Below are 19,321 nucleotides of genomic sequence, written 5' to 3'. Positions count from 1 at the left end.
ACAGTATGCGCTTTTCTCCAAACACACCGCCAACACTTTTGTTTTTCTCTGCATGTTGGCTGAAATAGCAGCTACATTCAGACATGCTTTTGATTCCACTGAAAACCAACCTGTCTCTTATCGGTAACCATTCTGAGAAATAGTTCAGACAGCTTCCACACAAAGTGAGATTTATGAAGCATTTGTGCTATTGGGATTCATACAAGATTTATTTAGTGAAATAGAGTGTGCTTCATTTAAAAAAATATTGAGAGCCCAGGCGGCAAGACTGAAGTTATGATTTATGTTTCCCTTGATGTTTTGTCACATAGATTGTACTGAAGTTGTTCTTTAGAGAAAGTGTGACCTTAAATGATTGGACTTTTTGTTTCTGTACATTGATGTAACCTATAGGTGTATATACAGTATATAATTATAACCTGATTCCAGTGGCGTAGCGCAAATCCGCGCTAGGGGTGGGGTGGGGGGATATGTTACAATATTGTAAATCTTTCCATTTTAAGGGGAGGGGAGCCAATGGATATCATTCAAGAAGCAACGTGCAAACTTTGCGCAAGAGTTATGCCGGTAAAAGCTTAAAAGCTCAGTCAGTAGGCTATTCAAAGTGAAAGTAAAAAGTGATGGAGCTGCCTGACGCTGCACTAACGGAGCATATTCTCTCAGAGACGAATTTCAACATAATATGCTGATAATGGTATGTAATTTATTCCATTATTTCTCTTTTGGTTCATACATATAGTGAAACAAATGAGAATAATAGTATTTCGTGTTAAACGTTGTTTTTTTAAAGTTGGTGCTTGAAGTAGGCTAGCTCTTAATTTTCGTTGATGACTGCATTCAGTGTTAGGAAATATTACAGACTGTTAATAATTTTAATTATAGGTCTATAATTCATTGTATAATAGACCTAAAAAAAAGTTTAAAACATTTTAATAGCTAATAGCCTAACCTAATAGTAGCGTAATAATAATAGACTAGAAGAATGCCTACATTAATTGGAAATGCCAAATCATCTTGCCAGTATTTGATGCTTTTTTACAATACATGATACATGATCATCGTCTGTTGACGCAACCCGTGTTATCGCGGGGGCGCCCCTGCAGTGCGTGCCCGTCCGCTACGCCACTGCCTGATTCCTGGATGGTACTTGGTCCACAAATGGACTTTTGTGATGTGACTTTTACAAAAAAGAAATCCAAAGTGAAATATTTCGAAAATAATCTTTTCACAGAGAGCTTTTTGAGGATCTCAATTTGACACTTTGTCCACATTCAATTGTCTTCTCATGATCCTATTCTTCATACCTCCAAATGAGCTTAGTTACAGGGCTTAATCATGTTTAAGAGCATAACTATAGCTCTGATATCCTGCCCAACTGTCTCATTCACCATATCAACAAATGAGGTTATTAGTTGGATGTCATTAGTTTGACATTGCTTTTTTTTCTTCCTCTGAGACTTACATCCCTAATTTTTTGTGTCTACAAAACAAAGCAATTACCGCTGTCAGCAGATCAAGATACTTCTTTTCAGCATCACGAATGAAACGTTCACATTTTATCTCCAATGTGAACTAATCTGGCAAACGTGATGGAATAGTGTTGTCAGTATTTTTCTTGTGAACTGTTACAACGCTGCGTACCGAATCCTTGCAGTGGATTCCAAGCATATGGCAGAACATATGCCAAGCATGCATGGTGCATGAATACTGATTATTATTGCAAACACTGTGCCTTTTTGACCAAAATGAGCATCACCGTGAGAGAGAGAGAGTTATTGCCTATGGACATGTGCTTGCTTAGAATGGAAATGGTTATAATTAGGTTGTTTACCTCAAATGTGTTCTGTTATGAAATTGTGAAGATATAATATTTTTCTTATCCATATTTAGGTTTTATTTTTAGTTGTCCATGCCTGCATTTGTATGTCAGGGCTGTGTTTTCAAAATAAATGCACTGTGCCATTTTATTTCTGGTTGTGCTGCTGTTATAGGCATTGTCAAAGAGTTTAGCATGAGATACTGGTGTTTTAGTGTCCTCAAAAAGTTTCTTAACTTGCTTGACCAGCTAATCATCCAGTCAATCAATGAAAAATATCTTGGCTATTTTATGGCAGAGATATCGTCCTATTTCTTTTTCTTTTTTACAAAAAAACAAAGAAATGGAATAGTTGAAGTGTCAAAAGCAGTTTTATACACTACCATTCAAAAGTTTGGGGTCAGTATGATTATATTAATGTTTTTGAAAGAAGTCTTTTATGCTTACCAAGGCTGAATTTATTTAATAAAAAATACAGTAAAAACAGTAATATCGTGAAATATTATTACAATTTAAAATAACTGTTTTCTTTTTTAATATATTTTAAAATTTAATTTATTATTGCTAATGGCAAAGCTGAATTGTCAGCAGACATTACTCATCTGATCCTTCAGAAATAATGTTAATAGTTATTTGGTGCCATGCAGGAAAAAAAAGTTTTAAAAGTTTTTTGTTTTGTTTTTTTCTTCAGGATTTTCTGATGAATATAAAGTGTATAACGGTACTGTAGTGTATAATTTCATGCATCTAGGCCTCTTGAGCTAAAATTAATCTACTTTTTTATTTATTTACTTACTTTAATACTCTTAAACTTTCTAAAGACTTTTTCTTAACTGAAAAAATGCCTCTTAAGCACTAAAATCCAAGTCATTTATCCTCCCGTTTTATCTATGCCTTGCAGAAATGCACTATTTTTGTGTGGCGAGGTCCCACACATGTGGAATCTCCTCTTGTAGTGTTTTATAGTGTGCCAGACTTGCCTAGAACTCTTTAAATGAGACTTTCACTTACAGCCATTAAAACATTTTGCCATCATCTACTCATCCTCGTGTTACACGAATGATATATTTCTGTGGAATACAAAATGAGTTATAAAACAAAAAATAAGTGGTTTCTTTTCAGACAACTTTTCCATACAAAAGTGGATGACGACCAGTGTCTACTGGACAAAAGGACAAAAAGTACTATGATTATCAGTATATAACATTTACATTTCGATTTGTTCCTTATACAAAGCTATCATTTATGGCTCTAAAGGATTTGGAATGCAGCACATGATTGACATGGTACTTATTGGTATTTTTTGAGGGTGTGAGTTGATGATGAAAGTATTTTAATTTGTGAATGATCTGTCCCTTTAGCATGTTTTAATTACATTGGTAAGTGCTGTCAAAAATGTTGAATTGATAATGTGCTATAAAAGATGACATGTTGGGGCAACTCCTTCACTCAATACTAATTGTCCAGCATCACATAATTTACTCCCATGTGTCAATTATTTTTGTAAGAAATTAATAATTATCATTGTCACTCTGATATAATACTTTAATGAGAATCTAGTCCAGAGTGTCATCAGGTTTGTCAAGTTCGTCAGTCATTTCAGTCTAAGGATGTTATCATTTGTTTTTCACTTTTTCACTACAGGATTTTTCACAAAATATATATACATACATATATACAGTGCTCAGCGTAAATGAGTACACCCCCTTTTGAAAAGTAACATTTTAAACAATATCTCAATGAACACAAAAACAATTTCCTAAATGTTGACAAGACTAAGTTTTATATAACATCTGTTTAACTTATAACATGAAAGTAAGGTTAATAACATAACTTAGAGAACAAAATTTTCAGTTTTACTCAAATTAGGGTGATGCAAAATTGAGTACACCCCACTGAAAGTCTCTGGAGCAAAGCTAAATTTTACACTACAAATGTCTAATTTAACAAGAATTCAACCACAGGTGAGTCTAATTATTCATTACACAGGTGTCTAGCTGACAATTGACAATGAAAGGGTGTTAAAACCCCTTCCCATTTTATGCTGTCAGCAATGGAAAACAGAATAGAAAACAGTTATTACTGTACAATATTACTTTTTTATGCAGTATTTTTGATCACATAATGCAGTCTTAGTGTACAAAAGAGACTATATATATATTAGTATATATAGTAGTAGTATAGAAGTATTCCAATTAAAAATGAAGTGTAATGGTTGGACCTGGTACGTCCCACATGAAGGGCACAGCATGCTTCAGGCTTGTCGTGGAATTTGGTATTATATTTGGTATTAAAATTCACCTTGTTCCTCCAAAGTTCAATATTAATGAGTTCAGATTTTTTTTGCTTACCTAGCTGTCGTTCAACATATTCGTCTTTTTTATTTGTTTAATCCTTCAGGCTTGTGGTCTCCTGGCACTCCGTGAACTCTCTCAGAATGGACCGCATGGGGCATAGTGGCCTATCGGGGAATAATCCTGTTTAGCGATTCTTTCAGGTGCACTTATCAGATTTATGCTGCATCAGGAAGGCTGAGATCAACGGAGGGAGAGACCTCTCGTATAGACGTGATGTGGTGCTACCTGACCTTCATTTTGCTTCGTGTTATGAAAAAACGGCACCATTTCTGGTTGTGGATGATAAGCGCGTGGCATGTCATAAATCTTTCTTGACCTCTAGATTCTAAACAGGCATGGCTAGTGCAATAATGCTTGTATTCAATATGGTTCAACTGGAGTCTCATGTGTGCTTTTGTGGAAGACATCCCCAGTCTAAATGATCCTGTGTTTACATGAGCCCTCGGAATAGCTCAAAAATCAATACTGCACCCTGTTCTGCATACTGATGCGCTCTGCTTTGATCTCGCATTCAGGGGCATACAGTGAATCGGTTTAATTGTACATCACAGAAAAGCCTTCTGTTGTGTTTCACTACGTTGCTCTCTTTTTAGTGCTTATGCACCAAAGGATGAACCCTGCAATACTCTGTGGACGATTCCTTGTAAAATCGATGTCTCTCAGCCTTAATTATTTTATTATTTTATATATATGCATGTTTTAGAATCAGAATCAGAATGAGTTTTGGTTGAAGTTCCTCCACACAAGGAATTTGAATTGATAACAGAAGCTTTAAGTACTTGCAGGCTGGTTAACAGAAAAAAAATATATTTACAGAGTAATACAAGCAAGATTATATTAATATGAGTGGTATGTCTACAGAGAGTTGCTATATATAGGTATGTGAAGCAGAGAATGAGTATGCGTAGAGCAGATGGGTATCTGTAGAGCTAGTATGAATATAAAGATATAGAAATGTCAAATAAAAGTTAAAAATACTGAATTTGCATATCACACAGATGGACTTGTACAGGTATCATGTATAAATATAAATTTACATATTGCACATTAATTTTATCACTAACTAGAGATATGCCCAAGTATTCAGCTTTGCAGGGTTCCAAATTAACACTTAGCAAGCGCCAATTGCAAGTAAAAAAAAATTGGCCTTCAAAAAAAAAAATTCTTCTCCAGATCCCTATGTGGAAACACATTATGTGAAATATTCCTCATATTATGCCACCGAAACAAAATGTCTACTAAAAAATGTCTACTAAAATGTCTTTGTGTATGTGTATGTATATATATATATATATATATATATATATATATATATATATATGAAGAGTTTGGTTCCAAAACGCAATAACTCCATTTTGATTATTTTGAGTAAAAAGGTGTTTTCTTTACCAAGTAAGTGGCAAGATGAAAACCCCTATTTTCTGTTTCAAACTTTCAGATAGCATGTTTTGGATATAAAAAAGTTAAAAATTCAAATCTACATTTTGATTTTAAAAAGTTTATTATAAAAACGTATTATTTTTTTTCCCAAAATGCAATAAATCCATGACACTTTTTTTTTTCAAAATGCAATTAATTCGTCAATATAAAAGTTATTTTTCAAATTGAAAATACACAACAAAGTAAGTTGATTCACATATATGACAGAGTCTAAACTTTGCCAGTATTTATCTTATATTCAGCCATTTTACTAAAAATACATTCAACCGTCGCTCCCAAAATGGTCATCTTGTTAATGTTATGAATTATTTGTCATTACCGATTAAAGAGTATCTGGCGCCACCGCACGGTTAAATAAACACACTTTTTTTCCGCGTACATTGGTATTAAAAACGGCTTTTAAATAAGCCTTTAATGTTTACAGTGCGTGGAATGGTGCGCTGTGATTGGTTGAGAGCGGATATATCACGTTCTGCAGAAAAAGGAGACTGGCGTTTGTCGCGTTTTGGGAAGAAAGGGAGAAAACATGACAGAATAACACGACGGATATCGCATTTTGCGCAAAATTAATAAATGACTTTTCAATACCAACCAGATACAATACTGATTTTGGCGGAAACTCAATTTTTTGAAAATGGCGTTTATCGCGTTTTGGAATCAAACTCTTCATATATATATATATATATATATATATAGAGAGAGAGAGAGAGAGCGAGAGAAAGAGAGAGAGAGAGAGAGAGAGAGAAATTGACATATAATAATTTTTACAATTTTAATTAGATAATTCATAAAGTTTAAAATAAAAATGTTAATATATATTTGGGCACTTTGTCCATAGTTAATGTGATGAATTATATATCTGCTATATAACTTTAGGGAAGTTCACACAGGTTTGGCCACCAAAACAAAAATATGACAAACTATTTTTTAGAATCACAATGTAACAATGTTAAAGGCTTAAGGAAAAAGGAGGCAGAAACCGGCTAACATAACTTTAATGAGAAAATAAACAAACAACAAAACAAAAGTAAAGCGGCAGCCCCTCATGGATGACTGCCGCATATAAACATAATAAAACACAACATAAGTTTCCCAGGCCTGGTCCTCTCTCATCTTGCATTCCTCTTTTTATTCTTCCTGGCGCTCCTCCGTGGGACTCACAGACCAGTGTGGTGCAAAGGTGACGCTCATTAACACTCACACCACTTGCCTTGCTCCGTTCCCACGGCTCTTGGCCCCACCCTGCTTGCCACATACAACGTTTGTGTTTTGCATGTTTTACATTGAGATGGAAAGTTGTTTCATCAGCATTTAGTACACAGTGTGCTCACACTTGGCAGATTTGGTTTTATTAAAAGAAACTCTGGTGTGATTGCTCTGTTTTGCAATTAATTTGTGTAAATGCTGTCAGCCGAACCCTGCTGCACACCAAATAAGCAGACAGAGACTGCTGAAAAGGTGGGTCTCGGTCCACTCCCAAATGAACTCTGGTGTGGTTCAACTGAAATATGAACACAACACGGACCAAAGACATCTAAATGAACTGAAAACAGGACATGATGTCATGAGATATGACCCTAAAAAGGACAGAATGCTCAAGCATACCTTTTTTTTCTCAGCATAGAAGCTACATTGCCCATTACAGTTCAATACATTACACTCTTCTTGCAGCAGACATTTGTGTGTGTGCATTTATTTTTTGATCCAGAACAAAACAACCAAGAGAACCAAACTACAAGTGTGAACACCCCATAAATCATCAGAGCCATAGCAAAAGAAATCATAGATTATATAGATAGATAGATAGATAGATAGATTCCTTAAAACCCTCTTCATTTTGTTAATGACTTCAAAATAATGCAGTTAAGTGAGTCAGATGTTCAATCTGAGTGATTTGATTCAGTGAAGGATCTGTCAGACTGATTCAAAGCAGTAACTCATCTACTCATCATAACTCAGCTATTCATCCAGAGAACTGACTCATCATTAGTTTGGGAATTGGACTGCACTGGTCAGGAGTGTTGTATGTATGTTTTTATGTGCAGCTCACAAGAACATCTCAATAGAAAGACGGTTTTTGCTATTATTTCACGGTACACAGATTTTATTGCATCACATTCAATACAGACTACGAGCTCACATTCACAAGTTAAGGTAAAATGTTAATTTTTTTATTTTTTTCTGTGGGGCTGACAATTTAATTCTGTTTGTCACAAATATGCAAAGAAAAAAAACTAAAAAAAACTAAAAAAAAAAAAAACCTTGATTACAGACAAAAATATTCCTGTATATTAATAGAAAAGATCCAGTTGCTTCCATTGCCAGGTGTGTTAAAAGACTCTGGTTATGTGTGTGTTGTTTTGCCACTAATGTTGCTTTCATCATTTTCCACATGCATAAATTAGCATCTAAGCACACATAAACTCAACGGAACTGTCCTCGCCAAAGTATTCAGGCTTCTGTGAGCCAGAGCTGGTGTTTTTTTCCTACCTACACTAAACACAAAAACGAAAACATGCATTTTTCATGGGCTAAAATCTTCTACCAGGGGCAAAAATGCACTCTTCCTCTTGTGAAGATTAATCTTTAGCCTTGAGCTCTGTACCCTCTCTGAGATGTCATGTTCCACCATAAATGGGCAATAGCAAAGGATCACTCGCTTCCAGTCCATTCTCCTATACTGAATCACCCCCACCTTTCCATCTCTCTCCCTCTCCTACGCTCAATTATCTGTGCTTCTCCTACATGCACTCTCGGCCTGATTATCTCACCCACTCTGGGGCTCCTTCACTGGGCTGTCCATTAAATGGTATCCGTAGCTTCTCTCTCCCTTCCCCCCACACATACTAGCACCAGCTCTGCACAAAAGCATCAAGGCCCAAACAAGTGGCTAGGTGCAGAGGATGAGCAGGTTAATGTTCAGGTATAAATGCAAAAGTTTTGCAATAAAAAGTCAGCAGAGGTAATTTTGCAGTGAAATCAAATCTCACATATATCCATTTAGACTGTAATATCTGAACATTGCATGTTTGGAAGGTCTTGTTTAAAAAAAATGTATATGTGAGCACTTGCTCAGGATTGACAAGATGTTGCATGGAACTTCCTTTGTTTTGACATGCTTGTTCCCATCTCCTTGCTTTCTTATATGTTAATTCTCCTCCCTCCCTTCCTCTCTGCTCTTGATCTCAAAGAAAATCTTTTATCTTATCAGTCCCATTTCAGTCACGTCTTGAATATTACCTATCGTCCTTTCTGTCTGTGTAAATACATAATGCCACATACACAGACAGACATGGGTGTACTAGTATATATACTGTGTGTATATATATATATATATATATATATATATATATATATATATATATATATATATATATATATACTTACTACTACATGTGTATGTGTACATATACATATATATGCATATATATATATGCACTACTACTATATATATATATATATATATATATATATATATATATATATATACACTACCGTTCAAAAGTTTGGGATCGGTAACATTTTTAATGTTTTATAAAGAAGCTTTGTCTGCTCACCAAGGCTGCATTTATTTAATTATTATTTCACAATATTACTGTTTTTACTGTATTTTTAATTAAATAAATGCAATCTTGATGAGCAGACAAAACTTCTTTTAAAAATATTAAAAATCTTACCAATCCCAAACTTTTGAATGGTACTAGTTTGTGTGTGTATATATATATATATATATATATATATATATATATATATATATATATATATATATATATATATATATATATATATATATATATATATATATATATATATATATATATATATATATATATATATATATATATATATATATATATATATATATATATATATATATTATTATTATTATTATTATTATTATTATTATTATTATTATTATTAATTAGTTGGTTAATTAGTGGTACCAGTGATTCACTGGCTAAGGGACAGTCATAGTTTAAATTATTTTAGCATAATGATTTGAAATGCTTTGTTTATTTCACTTAATTTAAGTTAGTGCTGTTTTAAAATGTAATTATTTATGTTTTTATTATGGATTTGAACATTGAAAGAAATAAGTGATGAATATATGGAAAATATTTGTCCACATTTTAGTGTTCCTTATAACAAATGGAAAAGCTGAAATCTGTTTGTTTTAAGAAAAAACCTCTGGTACATGAAAGTGCCTAAAGTTGAAGAAACGCTCATTATTGTACCACATGCCTACAGCAAAAGGCCATGGTCTGTGTTCCTTCCTTTTCGACATTTGAACGTTATTCAAATTCATACTAACGATGGCCTACTAATTTAAGATGCACATGGGATTGTCTTTAAATGATAATGTCATAGGGAGTGTCATTAGAAAGTTGGTTTTCATTGCTCTTTCATGTGGCTAAGCTGAAGGGGGAAATAATGTTCTTTCAGCGTGATTTCAAGCCGCAAACTAATGGATCTCACTTGGAGAGTATTTTACATTTTTCTTTTTCTTTTCTTTTTTTTATGGAGTGCAAAAACCCCTGATGAGTCAATAACTCTCAATCTGTTTCTCACTGACACAGTTTACAATATGTGTGGAATGTTTTTTATGACATGAGAATGATAGTGTCAGTGGATAGCTCTTTGTTGATGATACAGTAGTTAGGCTGTGAAGATGCATAATCGCTCCTGTCATTCTTGCCAGAAAGCGTTTTTTGTTCAGCCATCTAAACACAGCCCGGATTTACCGATCAAAGCTTTTTAACTATAAGAACAAACTTGCTTTTATGCAAAAGATTATTTCTTTAGCCACTAATGGCAATGCTGTTCTCAGAGAAAAAATGCTTGTAGCTATTTTAAGGTTGTGGATAAACAATTCTTATGTTAGTGAGGTTAGCGGAGCAACTTGTAGCCAAACAGATTAATTCAGACTTTCAAGTTGTCACGCCAACAGTGCTCTTGTTATCTTGCTATGTCTCAGATGGCCTCTGAACCTCAGGGCTTGTATTTATAAGAATATATTTCCTAAATTATTTACATGTTTGAAGGATTGAATTTTGCCTCAGAATGATGAAACGGTAAAGTTGCATCATAAAGCTATTGTCCTCCTTACTACAGTCGCATCTGCTTCTCACAGGGGCTCATTAAATGACCGTTTCAGTGCATGGAAAATGGCAGCTAAAGCGATGAAGAGCATTTGATTGAAAGGAAACTCTAAACTGACCTCAATGAAAATCCATGAAAAAGTCACTTCGTTTTTGGAAATACACAATTGTGTGCCTGCAGCCAGTAAAAAAAGAAAAATCTTTTTTAGATGCGGTAACAAAACAAAAAAACACAGCAGTTCGCAAGCCAGCTTCTGAGAATTATGGAAAAATTTATGTGAAGGTAAAATGCAAGTTTATTGCAAATAAGCTGCTGTTCAGCCAAACTGTGACATTTGTTTATTTCTAATGTTACTAATGAGGCGTTTTGGTAAAGCAAAGATGATTTATCACAAAGAAGTGATATATGTAATATACTAGCTAGATCTAGATCATTCTTCACTGACATGACTTGCATTAAAATATTCCAGACTGCATATACTTTCATTACACAGACTGTTACAGTCTTATTAAAGTCAAACTTCTTTCCTGTCATTATAGTATGAGAATCTCACTCTCCTCTGGAATAATCTCTGGCTAGATGTTTTTTTTTTCTTCTTATTCTGCCATCCAATTATCTCTGAAGCCCAGTGAGGCAGGTTGTGCTCTCACCTGAATGTAGCAAAACCTCTGTCACTCTTCACCTTTTCCCCATCTCTCTCTCTCATTCAGTCTTTCATTTTGTCTCTCTACCAGCTGCCCCCCACACCCAGCCTTCCCTGCTCACTCACCATCGCAAAACTGAAATCCTGTTCACTTTACCTGAACCATAAACAAGCCTTATTAAGACATGCTTTACAGCCATGTTGTGCCCAGAATAGATTTAGTTAAAGCAATAGTTCACCCATAATTGAAACTTCTTCCATTATTATACTCACCCTCAAAACCTGTATAAATTTCTTTCTTCATTGGACATAAAGTCAAGTCACCTGTTTCTGTAGAAAATACAGATTGTTTCAAAGCAGCTTTACAATGAGAAACGGGAAAATAATTATTCAATGACCTAAACATTAGAAAACAATTTTTTTTTTTTTTTTTTTTTTTTTTTTTTTTTTTTTCAGTTCGTTCCTCAAGACATAAGAGGAAAGAAAGTCAAATGAGTACATTTAATTTTTGGTTGAACTGGGGGATTTTTTTGGGTGTGGGGGGAGGGGGGGTTAAAGTATACTTCTGTTTTTATGCATATGCAAGGGTATGTCTACAGTGCATTTTAATTGACGCTCGGGCTCAAATGATTAATCACGATTAATCGCATCCAAAATAAAAGTTTGTTTTTATATAACATATACACACACATACATGTGTATATTTCAGAAATATTTGCATGTACACCGATCAGGCATAACATTATGATCACTGACAGGTAAAGTGACCTGATTATCTCTTATATAACACTGATTATCTCTTCATCACGGCACCTGTTAGTTGGTGGAATATTAGGCAGCAAGTGAACATTTTGTCCTCAAAGTTGATGTGTTAGAAACAGGAAAAATGGACAAGCGTAAGGATTTGAGTGAGTTTGACAAGGGTCGAATTGTGATGGCTAGACAACCTAGTCAGAGCATCTCCAAAACTGCAGCTCTTGTGGGGTGTTCCCAGTCTGCAGTGGTCAGTATCTATCAAAAGTGGTCCAAGGAAGGAACAGTGGTGAACCGGCGACAGGGTCATGGGCGGCCAAGGCTCACTGATGCACGTGGGGAGCGAAGACTGGCCCGTGTGGTCCGATCCAACAGACGAGCTAATCGTGTCAGTGCATCACAGTTTGTTGCGTATGGGGCTGTAAAGCTGTAGACCAGTCTGGGTGCCTATGCTGACCCCTGTCCACCACCAAAAGCACCAGCAGTGGACACTCGAGCATCAGAACTGGACCACGGAGCAATGGAAGAAGGTGGCCTAGTCTGATGAATGGCCAGGTGCGTGTGCGTTGCTTACCTGGGGAACACATGGCACCAGGATGAACTATGGGAAGAAAGCTAGCCACGATGGCAGTGTGATGCTTTGGGCAATGTTCTGCTGGGAAACCTTGGGTCCTGCCATCCATGTGGATGTTACTTTGACATGTACCACCTACCTAAGCGTTTTTGCAGACCATGTACACCCTTTCATGGAAACGGTATTCCCTGGTGGCTGTGGCCTCTTTCAGCAGGATAAGGCGCCCTGCCACAAAGCAAAAATGGTTCAGGAATGGTTTGAGGAGAGCAACAATGAGTTTGAGGTGTTGACTTGGCCTCCAAATTCCCCAGATCTCAATCCAATCTAACATCTATGGGATGTGCTCAACAAACAAGCCCGATCCATGGAGGCTCCACCTCGTAACACACACAACTTAAAGGATCTGCTGCTAACATCTTGGTGCCAGATACCACAGCACACCTTCAGGGGTCTAGTGGAGTCCATGCCTTGATGGGTCAGGGCTGTTTTGGCATATATTAGGAAGGTGGTCATAATGTTATGCCTGAACTGTGTATATACTGTATATATTTATATTTCATTATATTTTAATATATAATATATTTCATATATTTTTATATATATAATTTATATTGTATATAAATATAACAAATTTTCTTAAATATATACATGTGTGTGTATTTGTATATACATAATTTTACACAGTACACACACATATTATGTAAATACAAACTTTTATTTTGGAGGCGATTGGATGGGTGTCAACACTAAAGTACTTTGGGCTTTTTAAAACAAGTTAAGACATTTATGTACGCCTTTTTATTTTTATACAGAGAAATGGATTGAGATATAGCTGGAATGGCATTTGTACATAATGTACAAATGTACTTTTCTGTGAGCACAACTGCTTTTAAATGTCATGAGCACAGCCAGGCACAAATGCTTTTTTTTGTTTAACATGATTACGAAAGTTAATGTAATTTTTTAGGCAGCTGTTCCCATTTAAAAGGAGATACGTGTAATTCTTTTGATGTTAAAATACTTTCTCCTGTCCCTGCTTAATATGCAGAGACAGCTATAAGTAAGCCATTTATCGGCTGATTTCCTTGAATCCTTGTTATCAAAACATTGCTCTGCTTGTTTGAGCAGCCTGTCAACAGCAACACTGGCTCAACCAATGTTGTGAGTTTAGGGCGTGGCTGACTGTTTAACTGACCAATGGCATACATGTGGGAAATGTTTTGGTAACCAGTAAGTATTTCTGCAACTCTACAAATGAGGATCTTCAACCTGTAAATGATATTACGCTGAAGTAACAAATATTGTAAGATGTTTTGTCTTATAAGTTTCATCACTGCAGTTACTGATCTAATTTCTTCATCAAACCAATCACCTCTAGCTCTTTCTCTCTCTCTTTCCATCAGATGGAATGGGTGCTTCTTTAATCAGATCTCTTTAATCACAGATATCATGCACTCCATCATCATAAGCTCGAAACATATTTTTCTTTTTTTTTTACTTCAAATTAAGAAATATGCCTCGAGGCCTCTGCACTCCCAAGGGTTCAACATTTTCATTTTCTAAACACCTCAGATAACATCAAGACTACACGCTTGCATGTAAAAATCTCCTTGGGACATGTCATTTTCTCTTTCTGTGCTGTGCGAAAGATTAAGGTCAGTAAGCAGAGTGATCTCTATGACAGGAGATCTTAAGGTGCGATTCCCAAGACCATGTTGCCGCCGAAGTTCCAAACACTTTTTTTGAGGATCCCGCCAGAATGAGACTAGTCAAACAATCGACATTAATAAGTCCCGTCTTACATCCTGTCCACACTGACAACACTAATTTGTATGCGAGGAATTGGCAGACACTTTTGTCTGAGCTGCTTTGAGAAAAGAGGATTAGTGAGTTTGCTTTGCTTTCATTTTTATAGTGTTTTACTGTCACAGAACCTTTTGAGCGTTACAGCGTTACCCCGGTGTTTGTCTCTCGTCAAAGTGAAACAGAGGAGTATTAAAACCTTGACTTCCCTCACCAAAGTGTGTTTTGAGGTTCTTGTGGGGGGACTTTTTTATTATTATTCCCAGAGATATGTTTGCTACCCAGGGTTGTTTATTTCTAACGGCTGTACATGTTTTCCATGAGATTAGTTTTTGATAGTGTGTCCTTTCTTTTCTTTGTTGACATTTGGATGATTGAAGTGGGTTTATTCTTTGGATGAATAGCAGGTCTTTTGGAGCACTGAGGCGGAGGTGTCGCTCACTGTCTGGGGAAAGAAGAGGAAAAACAGTTTCGTTTAAGAGACTATTTTACAAGCAGATATCAGATATTGTTTGGTGCCAGTATAAACTCGCAATCTATCGATACAAAGAGCGTGGCATTTTGACTGCAGCCGCATTTACACTTTTGGTTCCTTTTGGGTCCTCCAAGGGTTAATCTCAATCATAGTTATTCAAATAACTATAATTGGATTTTTCAATCATCTTGAGAGAAGAGCATAATTTGTTTTTGTCTTGTATCGGTTTCTTTCCATTTGTCTTTAATGAAGGACCCTGTGGGAGGTGGGTTTGTTTGGATTCCACGTTCATGCACTCTCTCAGCGACGGAGCAAGAGTATGAAACTATTATGTGAGTTTTACTTCATGGCCATGCTACAAATAACACCAAAGAGAGACCTAATTGTCAGTTAGCTGAATTTCTCTTGACCAGAAAAAAATAATAATGATGAAATGAAGACAGACTTGAAGTGCTTTAAGTTATATTTTGGAATGAATTTTTACGGTTTAGTTTTTTTGTCTGTAGAGAGTGTGTGATTTGGTGTTTTATTCTGCAGGATAAATGATTAGATATATAGTCAATGTTATTTTACAGCTCAAGAAAAGATTTTAATCATAAGATAAGATCTGTGAAAGTACCTCACTTTTTTTCTTCCGATTGTCTTTTTGTAGACAATGAATAATTTCTAATTTCAATATTGGTTTGCATTGAATAAATAATTTAACAATCTTTGTACGCTGTAAATGTACAAATTGTATATGTACAATATATGTAGCATTGGTATTTTTAATGGTATTACTATAATTATACACTGTGTGTGAGTGTGTGTTGACCTCATATCGTTTTCATGTTAAGAAAGACTGATGTTACAGGAAGATTTATAATATTTCTTGACTATGGTATAGTGGTATTTGTGGTTTGAGTCATACTATTTATTTTTCTAATTATTTATGCTGTTACCACCAACAATATATACCTTATGTCAAATACAGAGACACGAAAAGTTGACAAAGTCAATTTTGAAGCATCTGTATAAAGAGTTACCGCCATGGAAATAAACAGAATACCTTTTTCTTTTTTTTTTAAAGACAGGATGACAGAATTTTTGAATTGTACACAATAGTCTGACAGTCTGACAAGAGAAACGTAGAATACCTAGTAGGTTTACATTTCTATGTTTTGAAAGAGCAAATTAATTGACAGTGAACCGCCACAAAATTGGATTTTCATTTTGATGGGAAAACTGACACTTTCAAAAATGCTTGTGAACATTTTATCATTAGCTTTTTGGCAGAAGGCAATTTGCCTGCTCCCTGGAGATTAACAATACCTCAAACACCACAAATCTTATTCATGAACATAACTTATTCGAAGGGCTTTGTCAGCTCCATAATGTGGAAATAGCACTCTACTCTGAGACGAATATGACCAGGAGATGAATACTGGAAAACACTGAATTTCATGACTTTACACATAAGAGAATCTGATGTAATGCACAAGGAGTGCCTTAAAGGTACTTGTCGCTGTGATCAAGGGGTCAAGGTTTGTCTGGTTTGCATGGCCCTCTCAGCCCCTGCTGGTAGATGTCATAAGCATCTGTGTATTCTGAAAGAACTAAAACAGATACAGTATATATATATACTATTATATGTTATGTTCACATACTTCCAGAAGACCATGTACTAGCTAAGCACCAGCTTTTTTTAGACCTCCTTGGCTGTGATAATCCACGACGAATCATTCTTAACACACATTTGAGTTCTTTCTAAGCCTTCTTTCATGCAAGGTTTATGTACAGCTTGCGAGCTTAAATGCTACTTTCACCCACAGAATTGCCTAGTGTAAAGGGCCTCTGTGTTGTTTCTCCGGCTCTAGTCTTGATTTTTCCCAGCGGTGGATGTATTTCTGACAGGACTGCAATGTAATTTGCACCACGGCTGCCAGAGGGGGTCGTAGATAGGGTCAATATCCCAGCCTAATTTGTCAGGAATCATCAAGTAAGGCTGATCAATAATTTTTGACCCCTTCCAGAAAGGCTCAAACACAAAGGTATAAAGCACTTCCTGGCCTGAAGCGATGGGAGCTTGACAGCATCCATATCAAGCTAAAGTGCATGTGTCACTGTGGGGAGTTTGGTATTTATGCAGTGCTGTAAGTCCCACAGATAGTGTCAGAGTGCCTGAAAGGATAGAGCAATGGAAGAAAGGATAGACTGGATTTGACGATGATAACATTTGAAGGTTTGTGTGCGCGGAAGTGCTTGTTTGTGAAAGTCATTGTAGTTGTTGTAGAGACTGTCTGGTGCTAGCAGTCCTGTCAATCAATATGGCCTACAGGCTCAGTTACATGAATTTTGAATTAAAACAAACAGCATCAGAAATAGAGAACTCTTAAGGTACCACGTTTCATCTTTCATGAGGTACAGCGTCTGACCCAAAAGCTTCCAGATTCTAAATACTCTAATGGTCCGATAAAAACACGAGAAAACCACTAGGCAAATGTTCAGCAAATAATGTAACTTCTAGCTTATCTTGAGCATACAGTTTGTTTGCCTGTGATAATGGTTTGTTGCATTATGTGGCTAAAAGCACCATTTCCTCATCCAGCCTTGCAGCGGTAAAAATTGTTTGCAGAAACCATCCTCAGTGGTGGAGAAGAATAGAAGGGAATAATTCATATATTAAATAGATTTTTAGTATTCTGCAGGTGATCTTTGCACTCTTAGACGTGCATAACACAACCAGTGCGCTGAATGAATATAGCTCACTGGTGGACACTGGTGTTTTCCCGGGGCTGTGCACAATAGCGTCCTGAGTTTCATCCTCATGTAATTGACTCATATTGCATGTGTTGGAGTTTGAAGTATCTGATGATAAGAAAGCAATGATCACAGATAGCATTAAGTGGCTGTTGCTGTTTAAAACATGTACAATTTGTACATGTGATAATTAGTGAATCCCCTACCAACAGTGCATATGTTAACTTCAGTCTCCTTAAAACATAACTACATTTATTATCTGGGCTTAGTGAATGACTGTGCTTACTGTGCTTTTATATTGCATATTAAATTATATACCTTTGGTGGAATTATATTCTATATTAAATGCTGCGTTAAAAGTTATGCTGCTTTTATTTTTATATAAAATAGTAACTTCTTTATGTAAAATGGTAGTTGAAATGTCAAGCAGTGACATGAGTATAAACTGTTCAAAAGCTTGGGGTCGGCAAGATTTTTTAATGTTTTTGAAAGTCTCTTATGCTCACCAAGGCAGTATTTATATGATCAAAAATAAAGTAAAAACAGTAATATTGTGAAATATTATTACAATTTCAGCAGCCATTACTCCAGTCTTCAAGTGTCATGTGATTCTTCAGATCATGCTCATGAAACATTTCTTATTATTAGAGTTGGAAACAGTTGTGCTGCTTAATATTTTTATGGAAGCCATGATACATCAATTTTCTTCTTTCAATATACTTTGATGAATAAAAAGTTCAAAAGAACTGTGTTTATATATATATATATATATATATATATATATATATATATATATATATATATATATATATATATATATAATATCTAAAATACAGTCAACTCCAGAATTATTGGCACCCTTGGTAAATATGAGCATCATAAATAAATCTGCATTGTTTATCCTTTTGATCTTTCATTCAAAAAATTCACAAAATTCTTACCTTTCGTTGAAGTAAAACAATTGAAAGTGGGGGGAAACTCACATTATGAAAAAAATGTTTTTCTCCAATGCATATTGGCCACAATTATTGGCACCCATAGAAATTCTTATCTCTGAAGTATGTTCCCATGCATATTTAGCACACCAGGGTGACTAGGAGCATGACATTGTCCAGTCATGACTTCCTGTTCCACATGAGTATAAATATAAGGAAACACAAAGTCCAAATTTCCTTAATGATCCATCACAATGAGTAAAACCACAGAATATACTTCTGATGTGCAGCAAAATATTGTTGAGCTTCACAAAATAGAAAGTGGCTATAAGAAAATAGCTAAAGCATTGAAAAATCCCCATTTCCACCATCAGGGCAATAATTAAGAAGTTAAAATCAACTAAAGATGTTACAAATCTGCCCGGAAGATGACGTGTCTATAGCATCCTAATGCACAGTAAGGAGGAGAGTTTGAGTGGCCAAAGACTCTCCAAGGATCACAGTTGGAGAATTGCACAAACTACATGTAGTTGAGTCTTGGGGTAAGAAAACCTAAAAGTATATATATATATATATATATATATATATATATATATATATAGCTTCTGCCATGGCCATTCCTGTTCCCAGACCTATAGAACCCTATAGAAAATGAGTGGAGTGAACTGAAGAGGAAAAGCACCAAC

General features: G+C 35.4%; 1 protein-coding gene across 4 annotated transcripts in view; it reads left to right on the top strand.

Annotated features, from left to right (window-relative positions):
• Window positions 1–19,321, top strand: part of negr1 (neuronal growth regulator 1) — a 142,327-nt gene that overhangs the window by 102,322 nt on the left and 20,684 nt on the right. The window lies entirely within an intron of this gene.

Source organism: Megalobrama amblycephala, linkage group LG8, assembly GCF_018812025.1.
Source record: "Megalobrama amblycephala isolate DHTTF-2021 linkage group LG8, ASM1881202v1, whole genome shotgun sequence".
Taxonomy (NCBI): Eukaryota; Metazoa; Chordata; class Actinopteri; order Cypriniformes; family Xenocyprididae; genus Megalobrama; species Megalobrama amblycephala.
This window is presented reverse-complemented; position numbering and strand designations above follow the sequence as displayed.